This window comes from Lynx canadensis, chromosome B3 (genome assembly GCF_007474595.2).
Source record: "Lynx canadensis isolate LIC74 chromosome B3, mLynCan4.pri.v2, whole genome shotgun sequence".
Lineage (NCBI taxonomy): Eukaryota > Metazoa > Chordata > Mammalia > Carnivora > Felidae > Lynx > Lynx canadensis.
In genome coordinates, this window is record NC_044308.2 from 110,838,947 (window position 1) to 110,854,425 (window position 15,479).

A 15,479-nucleotide genomic window follows, 5' to 3' on the forward strand; every position below is an offset into this window, starting at 1 on the left:
CATACAGTAAAACCTTGGATTGCGAGTAACTTGTTCTGCCAGTGTGCTGCAAGATGAGCAAACATTTCTAATAGATTTTAACTTGATAAACAAGCCATGTCTTGCAATATGAGCAGTACGTGACGCCCAACGTCACATGATCACAACTGAGCCAATGGTTCTTGAAATTCGCTTTGATATACAAGTGCTTTTTTTTTTTAATTTTTTTTTCAACGTTTTTTATTTATTTTTGGGACAGAGAGAGACAGAGCATGAACGGGGGAGGGGCAGAGAGAGAGGGAGACACAGAATCGGAAACAGGCTCCAGGCTCCAAGCCATCAGCCCAGAGCCTGACGCGGGGCTCGAACTCACGGACCGCGAGATCGTGACCTGGTTGAAGTCGGACGCTTAACCGACTGCGCCACCCAGGCGCCCCGTACAAGTGCTTTTGATTACAAGTAGGTTTCTGGAACAAATTATGCTCGCAAACCAAGGTTTTACTTGTATATACCTAGGAGTGGAATTGCTGAGTCATGGGTTCACTGTTTGATCTTTTATGTATGAGAGTTCTAATTTCTCCATATCCTCATTAACCCTAATTATTATATGTGTTTTTGATTTTAGCCATTCTAATGGGTATTTAGTGAAATTTCATTTAAAAAAGTTTCTTTTAAAGATTTTATTTTTTAATGTGATCTCTGTACCCAACTCGGGGCTCAAACTCATGACCCCAATATCAAGAGTTGCACGCTCCACTGGCTGAACCAGCCAGGTGCCCCTTAAAATTTTTTTAATGTTTATTTTTTAAGCAAGGTCTACACCCAATGTGGGGCTTGGACTCACTACCGGAGAGATCAAGAGTTGGCTCACGGACTGAGCTACCCAGGCACCCCTCATTGTTTTTTTTATTCCATTTCCATGGTGGTTAATGTTGAGTAGCTTTTCATGCACTTATTGGCCATTTCTATATCTTTTTTGGAGAAATGTCGATTTGATTTTTTGCCCATTTTTATTTTACTTAAATGAGAGAGAGAGAGAGAGAGAGAGAGAGCATGCATGTGCACTCGAGCAGGGAAGGGGCAGAGAGAGAGGGAGAGAGAGCAAATCCCAAATAGGCTCTGCACTGTCAGTGCAGAGACCAACTAGGGGCTCAATCTCACACATGAGATCATGACATGAGCCGAAATCAACAGATGCTTAACCAGCTGAGCCACCCAAGTGCCCCTTGCCCATTTTTAAATTGTTTTTTTTTTTATTGAGTTGTAGGAATTCTTTATATATTCTAGGTAAATCTCTTATCAGACAAGTGATTTGCAACAATTTCCTCTCATTTTTTGGGTTGTCTTTTTACTTTCTTGATGACCCTTGAGGCATAGAAGTTTTAGATTTTGATGACGTTTAATTCGTCTTTTATTTTGTTGCTTGTGGCTCACACTTTGAGAAACATTACTAAAATGCAACTTGAAACTCTGGAAGAGACCTCAAAGCTTGGCTGGGCTTTTTAGGTCACCTTGGAGGGGATTTCCTCCCCCCATCCCAGCCGCCCAGGTTCCTCCTCTGAGCTGGACGCAGAGAGCCTCAGGGGACCTTCACCGCGTTTACATCCCCTCCCTCTCCTGAGGTCTACCACAATGGAGCAGCTGAAATGACAGTTTGGAAATGTCCTTTATTGTGAAAACTCAATGGTCTTTGTCTCTGGGATTTGAAATTTTGATGCTGATGTTGGCAGCCAAGAGTTAGGAAGGAGCGGGGGAAGGGCCCGGGAGAAGTAACCCATCCACTGATCTCCATAGTGAGTCATTTCAATCGGGAGAAGTAACCCATCCACTGATCTCCATAGTGAGTCATTTCAATCGTCTGTGCTGTCTTGGTTTTCTCACCCATAAAATGGGGGAGAACACCTCCATCTCCCCATCTCTGTGGGGATACTGTGATGATGAATTAATCTGTATTTGTTAGAACACTTTGAGATCTTGGATTAAAGGCATTACTGAAGCACAAGGTATTATTATAATAATAAATGATTTAATAGTAGGGAGGGTGCAGCTACTAAAGCAAGAATCGGAAGGGGCAGGAAGTAGGGAGGCTCTAATTGGTGGAGTCTGGGCCCAGACACAGGTCTTTATCCTTAGAGGTGAGATTGTCTGATTTCTCACAAACTGGGTTATTTCATCTGAATTCAGCACTGCATGACAGAGTACTTCCTATATGACTTCTGCCATGAGGAAAGACTACAGTTTTTGTTTTAGGAAATAAGTTATGTATATCAAAACAATTAGAAGCAATGCAAGACATTATAATGAAGTTCTGAATTGAATATAACAGGTGTCAAAAAGAAGGCAGAAAAGATGGGGGAAGATCAGCTTTCCCCAGGTCTGTCGCACACTAGCTGTGTGGCCGACCTTGCCTCAGCTTCTTCTGTGACTACAGTTGTTTGTATAAAGGACTTAGGGTTAGTAAGCACTCAAATGTTGGACCTATCTGGGATCTTGTCAGACTCTGCTTTTGCTGGTTATGTAATCTTGGTCAAGTTGCTAGATACCTCTGATCCTCAGTTATCCTGTCTGTAAACTGGGGATAAGGATACTTACTAGCTCACAAGGTAACTGTGAGGATAGAGGAAGGCAATGTCAACAGCATAGCACCACTCCCTGCAAATGGTAAGCCTCCACTAAATGAGTCATTATTACTGTCATTGACACTCTTCGCTGTCCTGGCTAAAGCGTGAGGAGTACACTCAGTAATGGCTTAGCGAAGTCAAGGGCCTTCTTTGGACGCTGGAATTTGAGGTGGGCAGGACGGGATTGGTATGATTCAGGTGATCAGAGAAGAAAGGATCAAAGAAAGGCAGAAGCATGAGAAAGGACTGCCCCCTGGAAGGCAGGACGGGACTTCGGCTTCTCACGGGAGCCTGGCCGGCTGTATCTGGTAGAGCCGCGGCGGCTGTTTACCCCCAAACTCCTTCCGCAATCTCGGCTTTCACCTTCCCAGTCCGCGAATGTAGGGCTCTGCAAGCTTGGAGCAGACCCTCCCTCCCCGAGGCATGTGGGTCCGGCTTCCGGGGCCGGTCAGGCCCAGCGCTTACCCCTTTCCCGGCCGTCTGGAGCCAGGAGCCCCGCAGTCTATACCCCACCCTCTGCCAGGATCCTGTTTCAAAGTCACCTGAAAGCCATTTCCTTCCGCGCCCGCCGTCTCAACTCCCCTCCCCTCCCTGTAAATCACCTGGAGTTTGCATTTGCCTGGAGCTTTTTTTTTTTTTTTTTTAAGCTTGTTTTCTTTTTGACGAGAACTTTACTTGCCGTTTACTATACACATTTGTCTACACAGAACCTAGTGATTCTGTATCAGTGTCCCATTCCTTCTCCCTAGGAACTGGTGATAATGCCTACCCAGTGGGACCTCTGCTGGGGTCCCACCCTGGGCTTCTCTCCTGCCTTGTGCTGGACAGCATCTTTTGTCTATCTTTCTTGATGAATTATTTTGCATTTTAAAATTTATGATCTTGCTCAAAATCTAGCCTGTCCTTATTGAGAGCCCCCCCCCAGGTGTGTGCCTTTCCATACCCATAAGGTTACATAAAGACATAAAAACGGAAGGAGAAGGGTTCTCTGTCTTCGTTTCACCAAAACGTGGTTCTCTATTACACAGGTTTCCGCATCTTGTTTTATCCACCGAGTTTTGGTGGACTCCCGCCAAGTTACCAGTTTCTTCGTCTCGTCAGCTTCTCAGAGGCTTGGATTTACATTTGTAAAGGGTCACAGGGACCGAGCTGCGGTGAGGCATTCTTGACGTGCCTTTCGGACTCAAAACGGCCGAGGTGACCTGCTCTAGCAGGATCGAGACCCCCGATGCCGATCACAACTAATGTCCTACTAGAAAGCCCCCTTTCCTGTCCGCACAATGAGGGATGTTTGGCTATGACACCGGGGTGACCCCCACCACGTGCGTCATTGAATCTACGAACATCTAGGCGGCCCGGGAGCCGCTCGCGTGGGGCGGGACGGTCACCGTCCGGGCGGCGCGCTCGCCCCACCTGCGGGGTTAATCATTAGCGGCGCACGATCCCCTTTACCCCGGGCTCCAGCTCGCCGCGTCGCGAAGTTTCCCCGGGTCCCCGCGGAGCCGCCAATTGCTGGATTCCAGCGGCGGGCCCGAGTCTCCACCCACTGGAAAAATTCCTGGCCCGCTCCTCCCTCTCTCCTCCCTCCCGCCGCAGCTCCGGCTGCGCTCGCCCGGCCCCGACTTCCTGCCGGGCGCTGGGAAGGCGCGCGCGGGCTGGGGTCCCCGGGGGCCGCGCCTGCAGCGGGCCGCGTCCCGGACAGCCGAGGGGCTGGGCAGTGGGCGGGAGCGGCGGGCAGCCTCAGCCACTGCCGAGAGCGACTTTCAAACTCGCGCCCGCGTCGCGGCCGCACCTGGGCAGCCTCTCGCGCCGAGCGTGCCGGACCCAGCGGGGCGGCGACCGTGCGGTGAGTGGCCCTCGCTTCTCCCCTCTCCCTCCGCCAGTGGCAGCGCCTAGAGCCCCTCCGAGACCCCCCTCTCCCCACTCCCGGGCCCTCGCTCCAGCCCCCCGCGGGGTGAGGACTCGGGGCGGCTGAGGAGGGCCCGGGGCCGCGTTGGCGCCTTCCAAGGCGACCTCCCGGCAGAGGACCGGAGCGCGGGAGGCTCGTGCACGGAGACATTTTCTGTCCTGTAGCCCCCACCCCGGAAACAAAAGGAGCGAGCGCGCCAGGTGGCTCCGGGAGGCCCCGTTTGAAAGTGGGGAAGCCCGCGAGGCTGCGCCCACCGGCTCCCCCTGCGCGCTCGGTCGCCCTAGGGCTGGCCCTTGCCTCGGACTGTGGGCCCCGGGCCGGGTGGACCCTTTTGCGGAATGACCCCAACCTTTGGTCCAGGGAGCCCAAGGGGCGCCAGCAGCCTGTTCCGGGTTGGTGCCACACGGTGCTCGCTGTTGGGAATCTCTCCTCCTGTACTGAAGGGATTAGAGGGGGTGCCAGAAATGAGGTGTCGGGAGCCGAAGGCATAGAAGCCACTGACTGCCACTGTCTACCTCGACCTCACCCACTCCTGAAATCTGTTTGGTTAATTTCCTCTCTTCTCAGCTCTTTGGTTTGGAAAGCTAGGATAAGACGTGCAAACTTGAAATTTCGGGACATTTTTCGGTAGCTACTTTTACTCCTTGGCGCTGCTTTTGAAAACAAAAGGAAGAACGGAGTGGGAAATGTACTGGTAGGAGGCTGGAGAGGTGTGGCCCGGGGTGGGGGTGGGGAGGCGGTCTCAGTGGCCACGGCAAGGGTTTCATTCTTGAGGCCATTTGCTAAACTGTTGGCTGATGAAAGAGGCTGTCTTCTGCTCCGGAGCCCCTCGTGAGGCGACTCAGACTGCATCATACTACATGGAACCCTAGACTGGGGGTTCCCAGAGTCTCCCCAGCCCTGCCTCTTCATGCAGCCCAATCACATCGACCTTGCTTAAGAAATAGTAAGTAGGGAGAGTAATGACAGCCCAGGAGGACTTCCCCTTTGAGCACATCGCTTGTTTTCCTTTTTGGAAGGTGCCTTTCTAGCACCTTCCTTGCTGGACTGAGAGTGGAATCCTGATTAACTTCAGCTGGGAATGACTTCATTCCAACCATCCCCAGCAGAAAACCTAGAGAGTAAGAATCAAAGGAAGATGTACCCCTTCTGTTATTCATCCCTTCCCGTGATCCTGGGGTGCCTCATCTCGTCCTTCTAAGCCTGCTGTTAATACTCCTGCTGCTGAACCCTTTCCCTTCCCTGAGGGCAGGGCAACCCCTTGGCTCCCTGGATATCCTGCTCTGGGTAAACCAAGTCCTAGAAGCAGAGGGAGTGCTTTAAAAGCTGTTTTGCGGGGCTTTTCCACTGCCTTTTAGTAGACGTGGCCTATTAAGGAGAGTGGAAAGAGCACTAGCCTTGGAGTCCACTTGATCTTAGCCAAGGCCGACAAGCGATGGCCTTGGAGTCCAGCACAGGATTTTGCTTGAGTTTTAATCCTGGCTCTACTGCATAGCATTAAAGATTGGTAGAGTCGCTTGAGCTGGAAGGCACCTCTGACTAGCCTGCTCTATCTACACCTGAAGGCAGCAGAGCCCAGAGATGTGAGGTGGTTTGAGCCTTATCCCTGTTGGCCAAATAGGGACTAGAACTCAGATTCCTTCTCTGGCTAATCCATGCTTTCTCCAACATGACCTGGGCATGTCACACATCTTTCAGACTCCCGTTTCCACTGGAGTAAAGTGGGGTACTTGCCTGCGTTTCCTATAGAGGCTGTGGTAAGGATCAGATGAAGCCAGAGACGTGCAAAGTGCTCCGTGAGCTCCTATACAAAATAAAGAGCTCCCTGTGACTGGGAGGAACTCTCAAGAGCTTTACAGTTACTGGATATGTCCCATATGTGCCATAGGAGATGGCAGATACCAGGATCCTATGGTGGAAGTTTACATCCGTGGCCTGTGATATCAGCTCCAGGGTAAACATTTGGCTTACCAAATCCACAGCTAACCCAGGGTCACTGTGTTTACACAGGAGGAGGCCAAAGGCCATGGCCTGAGTGATGACCAGGGCTGTAGGGGAACAGGGACTGTGTTCCAGACTTGTGGCTGGCCCCTTCACCTCCCCCCCTCCCAGAACTTTGTGAAGGCTCTGGCTCCAAGCCTGGAGGGGTTGCCACAAGCCCAGGCCCCGGTGCTGACTTTGGAGGGTTAATTGTGGCGCCATCTAGCTATTCTCTGTTGTGTTGGGGGTTGAGGGGACTCTTGGCTTTGGGAGGGTGTTGCCTTTGCAGCTGCACTGAGGGGCCTCTTCAGCTCCTCATTTGCCTCCCTCCCCCCACCCCAGGCTGCCCTTCTGGCCCAGGCCTCTGCTCTGTGCCGCCTCTCTGGCCAGCTGCGTGTCCATAGGCCTTTGTTCCAGGGCTGCCTGCCTGCCCTCCCCAGCAGAAGCCCTCAGGCTGGGGCCTTGGCAGCTGGAAATCACTACTGCCAGCAGGAAAGGCTTTACTGGAGTCCACAGGGGACCTGGCAGACCTTCATTTCCTCTTAATTGGACTCCTCTTAGGGCTCCTAACTTGCTCTCTTTTTCTCATCTCACTTCTTCCCCTGAATGGATGGATCATCCTCTTTTTCTTCTTCCAGTTAGGCTTCTTAAGGTGTATTTTAAAGTATTCATTTATTCAACATTTATTTGGCACCTACTGTATATGAATATGGATGCAGGGGACACAGCAGCGAACAAAGGATAACAAAAATCCTTGACCTCGTGGCACTGACTTCTAGTGGGGGAAGCCAACAGTAAAGCAAGGTAGAAAGTGAATAGAAAGCATGTCAGCGATAAGCAGAAACATGGATAGGGAAGGTGGATGCACATTACCATGGAAGGGGTGAGATGGCATTTTTAGATGGGGTGGCCTGGGAAGCCTCCTGAACAAGGGATATTTGAGATAATGCCTGAGGGAAGTATTTCCCTTTGTCTCTTTGCTTGAAACCCAGTTAAGCAACCCACTGTGGAACTGAGGGGCAGGGTTTGGAATTGGGTGCACCTGGATTTGGATCCCAGCTTTCCAGCTTGCTAGCCCTGCGGTGCTAACCTCTAAGCCTATGTTTCTCACCTGTAAAATGGTGTTAGTCATCATTCCTACCACGTACGGTATTGTGTGACCATGAACAATGAGAACCAATGTTCAGTGCTTCGCACAGCCTACAGAGGTGTTCAATACATGATAATCTTATTATTTCTCCAAACAAATTGTGCAGGGGTAGTCCAAGATATTAAATGCCATCGCCAAGGACTCTGGATGAAAGGCTTTGCATTTCAAGTGTTAGGCAGGGGTGGGGAATTGGAGGGAGGTAAAAACAGAAACCTTGGTTAGCGCAAGCTTTCTCGTTAGTGAGACTTTTCTACCCTATCCTAGGTTCCCGATGGTGGGGTTGAGGATGCTGGACTCCCAGGTGTGTGCCTCTTTCCCAGGCGACGGGTGAGCTGGGGGTAGCCCTGGCCCTCCCTTGCTCTGGAAATCCCCCTGCTTTTAAACAGCCCTGATGAATCACACCGTGGTCCTTGGCCTCTCCGCCCTGCCTCACAGCTGGGAAGGCTATCCGCCCCTCTCCCAGGGTCCTGTAGATAACTTATGTTCCAAGAGGGAGTGAAAGGGGTGGGGAAGATGAGGGAGGGGGAGGGGAGGGGAGGGGAGGCCTGGGCAGATTGCGTAGGTGGCAAGAGGATTGTGACGGGGGCTTATCTTGGGTTCTGCCTGGACTCTAACTGTTCAGCTCTGTGCTGCATCCACCCGGCTAGTCTGAGGAGTCTCTTTTAGCTGGAACCACGGACCTCAAAGGGAGGGGCCTGATCTAAGACTGCTGTCAAAGCTGTGGTGAGTGGTTTCCTGGGGGCCCTGCCCTGGCTCAGGAAGCAGGGATGGGCTGTGGGGGGTGAGGCCCAGGGAAGTGGTCATCAGCCAGACCACACCCCCTGAGGGCCCTGTGGCACACGCAGGACAGCAGGCAGGCCCTGTGGTGACGGGGTTTTCTGGGCCTGCCAATTGATGCCTAGAGGCTGCATAAGGCTGGTTATAATCTGGCCTCAGAGAAAGTTGCAAACAGGCATTTTTGTGATTTGGGGTGGCCGTAAGTCAGGAGAAGGAAAACCGGGCAGGGCCCTGTACCCCATGATCAGAAGGAGGTGCATCGAGATGCTAGCAGCCGCTCTGGGGGTTAGCTGCCCGGGATGAAGGCCTGTCTTGTGAACTGGGTCTCTCTGCTCTTTGCTCCTCATTTTGATTAGAAGCTCTCTGAGGAGAGAGTGCTTGATTCATCTTTGTTCCTGTATAACAGAACCGTATAAAGTGTAATCAACAGGGTGTGATGAGCTTGTGCTGAGGTCCCGTCCTGAGCATAATCTGGGCTTGGTGGTCTCGTTTGCTCCTGGTTTTGTTCCATGGGATTTGGGAGAAGAAGGCAGCAGCGGGGGTCAGGGCCCACCTGGGTAGGCTGTTGCCATCTGGGAACACAGGCAAAGGGAGAGCCGGACTTTTTATGGTTGTCTTGCTGGCCTTTGGGGAGGGAGCCCTGGTTTAAGCTCGGGAAATGGGTTTTTAAGGACTCTCACTCTGCTTCCTGCTGAGCAGATTGTGGGGCTGGACACAGGTCCTGACGAAGGTTCCAGTGGGCGCAATGGTGGCCGTCCATGCAACCTTTTGGGAAACACAGTTTGAGAGTCCTTGAAGTTGCTGATTATTGCTGGGGTCCGGCTAAGAATAGAGGGAGGGATGCCAGAGGAGTAAAGTCTAGTTCTTACTGTGTAACAGCATCTCAAGAGGAGAGCTGGAACTACAGGTATTGGAAGCTCTCAAAAATTCATATCCTTTACTCCCCAGGCTGCAAGACTCTGTGTGTGTGTGTGTGTGTGTGTGTGTGCGCGCGCGCGCACGCGTGCGCGCGTGTGCGTAAATTGGAGGTTCTTGAGCAACATTTGGCAAGTGTTGACAAGAAAAGGGAACCAGTATTCATGTAGCCTCTCTCTGTCCTGCACATTGCTACATCCCAATTCCTGCACATTGCTTCCTGCATCGTAGGATTCCAATAAACACTTGCTATATAAGTAAATATTTGCTGCTGTGTAATGAAACCTTAGGAATTAAAAGAAATTTTCACATTCTTCACAAATGTTCTATTCCTGTCTAAAAATGCCTAGGATATTTGGGGAAGTTAACCTGTGGTCAGCTGCTGTGACGGAGGGGCAGGCAGCTCTATATTCCCGCAGCCTGGAAAAGTGGAAGGGTGCTGACTGGAGTCCCTGGGACCAGTCCTGCCAGGCCCGTGGCAGGATTTGCCCCCATGCAAAGTGGACAGAAGGGGTGCTTGTGGTTTTGAATATAGTTCATCCCATGATATGTCCCATAATATCCCACAGAAGGCAGTGGGTCCCCTCTTGTGTGCTCCTCAGGACTTGTCCTACCTGTGGTCCTGCTTATCTGCATATAGTCAAGACCTCTAATCAGCCAGGACTCCAGTTCCTACGTTTTTCTTCACACCAGCCCCCCAGACTCTGTTTAACTTTTATGTATATGTTGTGTCATCCCGTTTCCAAGCCGACAGCTGAAAGGAAGCAGCAAAGGAAAGGCTGTAAAGAGACCAGCATAGAGAGGAAAAATGCCCACGGAGCAACTGGGAGTTGACAGTAAGAGTGGACAGAGGTCGGAACGGCAGGAAGGGCAAGTACCTGCGTAAGAGCTGGGATCTCTTTAGGAGGAATGACCCTTAGGCAGGTGGTCATCATTTTGATAAGTGATGCTCTGCTGGTAATTGTGACCTTGAGTCGTCCAGAAAAGGTTAAATGATGTTCCCTTGACCGTTTAGGAAGGCATGCAAGGAAGCGTGTAACATTTTTAAAAGATTCCCAACCAGATTGACTACAACTTTTAAAAGTGTTGATACTTGAGTAATAATATCACTACTCCTCTGGACAAAGGCAGAACAAGTGGTGTTACCCACTGCCACAGATAAGGAAACGCAGTCCACCCAAGGTTGGAAATGTGTCCAGGAGCACTCAGCCAAGACTTGGCAGGGATGAGATTTGAATTTTTGAGTGACCCTGGGGCACAGGTGCACCGCTTTATCCAAGACTTTTTTAAAACTCTCTTGGGGCGCCTGGGTGGCGCAGTCGGTTAAGCGTCCGACTTCAGCCAGGTCACGATCTCGCAGTCCGTGAGTTCGAGCCCCGCGTCAGGCTCCGGGCTGATGGCTCGGAGCCTGGAGCCTGTTTCCGATTCTGTGTCTCCCTCTCACTCTGCCCCTCCCCCGTTCATGCTCTGTCTCTCTCTGTCCCAAAAATAAATAAACATTGAAAAAAAAATTAAAAAAAAAAAAAAAAACTCTCTTGAGTTTTTTGGCTTTTTGGACAGCCCTCTCTTCAGGGGGGTCCATCCGGCTAGTCAAGTAAAGCAGGTCCAGCCCTAATTCAGCTGCGCCCAGATGGCCTGCCAGGTATCCCAAAGGGCACTCGTCTTAGAAACAAGAATGCTTTCAGTACAGTTACAATTTAAGCATCCGCCTGGGTGCCACACAGCACTTTCAGAGGCCAGAAAATGACAGGGAGGAAGGAGCTGCAGTTTCAAACATCCCAGGCCTCTTTCCCAGGGAAGCTTTGTTCCTTTGTTTTGGTTCTGGATGCTGCTGAAAGGTGCTTCCGTGTGTGGCCTTGGTGCCAGTTGTTCTAGTCAGTCTTCAGGTGACGGGCCCGCCTCTGTCTAGGAACCCTGACCCAGCCCCGCTGTGTTCCCACTGTGCAGACCCGGCAAGTGGTAATTGTATCATCCTTACCTCTCTCATTTATTGTGGAGATAGAATGTTACAGATGCAATCTCTTGGGGAAATTTTCTTCCCTCCTTCCCCAGAAATAAAATTCTCCCGACTATGATGTTTATTATTCCTTTGCATGTTTTTATACTTTACACTGTTGTCTATAAGTAGCATATGGTATTGTGTTGTTTTAATTTTGACCTCTATAGCATCACGTTCAATGTGTTCTCCTTGAACTTGAATTTTTTATCCAACATTGTTACCTAGATTTATCCATGTGTGTTTTTTTTTTTATTAATGTTTATCTTATTGAGAGAGCAAGCATGGATGGGCAGAGAGAGAGGGAGAGAGAAATCCCAAGTAGGCTCAACGCTGTTATTGCAGAGCCCCACGCGGGGCTCAGTCTCACAAACCGTGAAATCGTGACCTGAGTGGAAACCAAGAGTTGGACTTTAACCGATTGAGCCACCCAGGCGCTCCCGTATTGGTATATTTAAATCTCATTTATTCATTCATCGCTTGTGTGGTATCTGTTGTAGAACTGTATCACCTTGCACTTACTGATGGACATTTTTTTCACCACTGCAAATAATACCGTGTTGAACATGCATGTCAGTCTTCTCTCCCAAGTACGTCAGCAGTGCGATTACTGGGTCATAAGTTGTGCTTTTCGAGATACTGTGAAACTGTCCCCAAATGATTTGTAAAAACAACTTCTATTCTTACCAGAAATAGGAGAACTCCTATTTCGCTTTTTTTTTTTTTTTGTCTTTCAATCTGGTAGGTATGAAATGGTATTTTAAAATTATTTTTTAGGGGCACCTGGGTGGCTCAGTCGGTTAAGCGTCCAACTTCAGCTCAGGTCAGGATCTCATGGTCCGTGAATTCCAGCCCTGCGTCGGGCTCTGGGCTGATGGCCCAGAGCCTGGAGCCTGCTTCCGGTTCTGTGTCTCCCTCGCTCTCTGCCCCTCCCCCGTTCATGCTCTGTCTCTCTCTGTCTCAAAAATAAATAAAAGTTAAAAAAAAAAATTATTTTTTAAAAAGTGTTTTCTTTTTTTTCTTCTTTTTTTTCATGTTTATTTATTTATTTAGAGAGAGAGCATGCGTGGGCACACACAATTGCATATGGGGGAGGGGCAGAGAGAGGGGGAGAAAGAGAGTCCCAAGCAGGTTCCTTGCTGTCAGTGCAGAGCCCAACGTGGGCCTGGATCCCAGGAACCAGGAGATCGTGACCTGAACTGATATCGATTCAGATGTCCAACCAACTGAGCCACCCAAGTGCCCCAATAAAGGGGTTTTTAAAATGAACACTTTGGGGGGCGCCTGGGTGGCGCAGTCGGTTAAGCGTCCAACTTCAGCCAGGTCACGATCTCGCGGTCCGGGAGTTCGAGCCCCGCGTCAGGCCTCTGGGCTGATGGCTCAGAGCCTGGAGCCTGTTTCCGATTCTGTGTCTCCCTCTCTCTCTGCCCCTCCCCCGTTCATGCTCTGTCTCTCTCTGTCCCAAAAATAAATAAAAACATTGGAAAAGGAAAAAAAAAAAACTTTTAAAATGAACACTTTGGGGTGCCTGGGCGGCTCAGTCGGTTAAGCGTCTGGCTCTTGATGTTGGCTCAGGTCATGATCTCACGATTGATGGGATCAAACCCCTATTTGGGCTCTATCCTGACAGCGAGGAACCTGCTTGGGATTTTCTCTCCCCCTTTCTCTCTATCCTTCTTGCACACACTCGCTCTCTCAAAAGAAATAAAATTTACACTTTGATTACAGGTAGGGATGGACACTTTTCCTGTTTATTGGCCAGTCGTGTTATTGTATGAGTCTTTGCCCTTTACGTTAAAAAACCTTTGTATTTAACTGGATAATATATCCGCATGATTCAAACTGCAAAAGAGAACATAGTGAAGAGTTTCCCATGCGTACCCCCCATGCCTCTCCCACGTGCTATTGGTTCTTGTATACTTTTCCAGAGTTTTAATTGCCATTGTCTTTTAGGAGTTAAAAGATATATATGTTAAATAACTAATCTTTGGTATATTATATTCGTTACATAGAGCTGTGGGTTGTCTTAACTTTATTAATAATGTCAGTTTTCATAAGGAAGTTTTAATTTAAAAAAAAATTTTTTTTTTAACGTTTATTTATTTTTGAGACAGAGAGAGACAGAGCATGAACGGGGGAGGGGCAGAGAGAGAGGGAGACACAGAATCTGAAGCAGGCTCCAGGCTCTGAGCTGTCAGCACAGAGCCCGACGCGGGGCTCGAACTCACGGACTGTGAGATCATGACCTGAGCTGAAGTCGGCCGCTTAACCGACTGAGCCACCCAGGCGCCCCAGGAAGTTTTAATTTTAATGTCAGATTTACCAATCTTTTGTTTATACTTTCTGTCTCTTGTTCAAAAAATCCTCTCCTGCTCTGATTTTATAAATATATTATTTTCAATTTAAGTTTTGCTTCCCATGCTTACATTTTAAATTCATTTTAAATTTTATATGAAATTGGACCTCAACTCTGGCTCCACACTAAAGCCTTATGAGGAGCTTTAAAAAGAAAGTACTGATGTCTGAGTATCACCTCAGATAAGACCAATAAAATAATATCTTGGGGCACCTGGGTGGCTCAGTCAGTTGAGCTTTTGACTTCGGCTCAGGTCATAATCTCACAGCCTGTGAGTTTGAGCCCTGCCTCGGGTTCTGTGCTGAGAGCTTGGAGCCTGGAGCCTGCTTCAGATTCTGGGTCTCCCTCTCTGTCTGCCCCTCCCCCGCTTGCTCTGTCTGTCTCAAAAATAAATAAAAACATTAAAAAACAAAAATAAAAATATCTTGGGGTGGGGCCCAGGCATGGTTATGAAATGCCCTAGGTGACTTATGTCCAGGCAAGGTAGAGAACAATTCAACCTTGTAAGATCAAACTGATTTTCTTTTTCCAGAGGAGTAGCCAAATTTTCCAGTACGAGTTATTGAAGAGTCTATACTTTTCCCACTGACTTGTTACTTTTAAGATTCTGTTGACTGATTTATAACTTTATTGAGACATTTCACATATCTTAAAATTCATCTATGTAAGGTGGTTAGTGGTTTTTAGTATATTCACAGAGTTGTACAACCATTACCACTGTCCAGTCCTAAAACAGTTTATGCCCCCTCAAAAAGAAACCCTATACCTATTAGCAGTCATTTCCATTTTTTCCCATCCCTCATCCCCAGGCAACCACAAATCTCCTTTCTCTCTCTATGCATTTGCCTATTCTGGATATTTCACATAAATGAGTTCATAAAAATGTATTTTATTATGACTAGCTTGATGTTTTCAAGAGTCATCCATGTTGTGGAATGTTATCAGATCTTCATTTTTTTTAATTGCCAAATATTCCATTGTATGGATATACTGCATTTTGTTTATCGTTTCATCAGTTGATGGACATTTGAGCTGTTTCTGTATTTTGGCTGTTATGAATAACACCCTGTGAATGGTTATGTTCACCTTTTGTATGGACATATATTTTCAGTTCTCTTTAGTATATACCTAGGAGTAGAATTGCTGTGCCATATGGTAACTCTTTAGCTTTTTGAGAAACAGCTTAATTGTTTTCCAAATAAGCTGGACTCTTTTCCATTCTTACCAGGAGGGTGCAAAGCGTTCTAATTTCTCCACATGATCGCTAATACTTGTTGAACATTGTTTTTATTTTAGCCATCCTAGTGGTTATGGAGTGGTATTAACTATGGTTTTGATTGCATTTCCTTAATGCTTTATGATGTGGAGCATATTTTCATGTGGTTATTGGCCTTATGCATATCTTCTTTAGAGAAATGTCTATTCAAATCTTTGCCCATTTATAAATTGAGTTTTATTGTTGTTGTTAGGGTTCCTTACATATTCTAGTTATGAGTCCGTTGTCCAATATATGATTTACAACTGTTTTGTATTTTTTCCCATTTTGTAATTTGTTTTTTCTCTTTTCTTTTTTTTTCACTTTCTTGAGAGTGCCCTTTGGAACACTATAGTTTTTAATTTTGGTTAAGTCCAGTGTATCAGTTTTATTTGTTTGTTTTGGTGCTTGTGCTTTTGATACTTAAGAAACCATTGCTCACCCAAGTTCAGCAAGATTTCTTCCTATGTTTTCTTCTAAAATTTTACAGTTTCTGGTCTTACATTTAGATCTGTGATACGTCTTGCCTTAGTTTTTGTGT

The 15,479-nt window shown here is 48.1% G+C and overlaps 1 protein-coding gene across 10 annotated transcripts in view; it reads left to right on the forward strand.

The window, feature by feature from the left end:
• Positions 1–4,040: 4,040 nt before the first annotated feature.
• The window catches only part of PLEKHG3 (pleckstrin homology and RhoGEF domain containing G3), a 42,834-nt gene continuing 31,395 nt past the window's right edge, over positions 4,041–15,479 (forward strand). For 3 of the 10 annotated variants that reach the window (XM_030319309.2, XM_032593377.1, XM_030319311.2), the window contains exon 1: positions 4,042–4,446. The gene's annotated coding sequence lies outside the window, so the exon portion shown is untranslated. Of the gene's footprint in view, positions 4,447–5,310; positions 5,456–15,479 lie in introns of those variants that run through there. The other 7 variants (XM_030319312.1, XM_030319308.2, XM_032593378.1 and 4 more) reach the window with 4 other exon arrangements.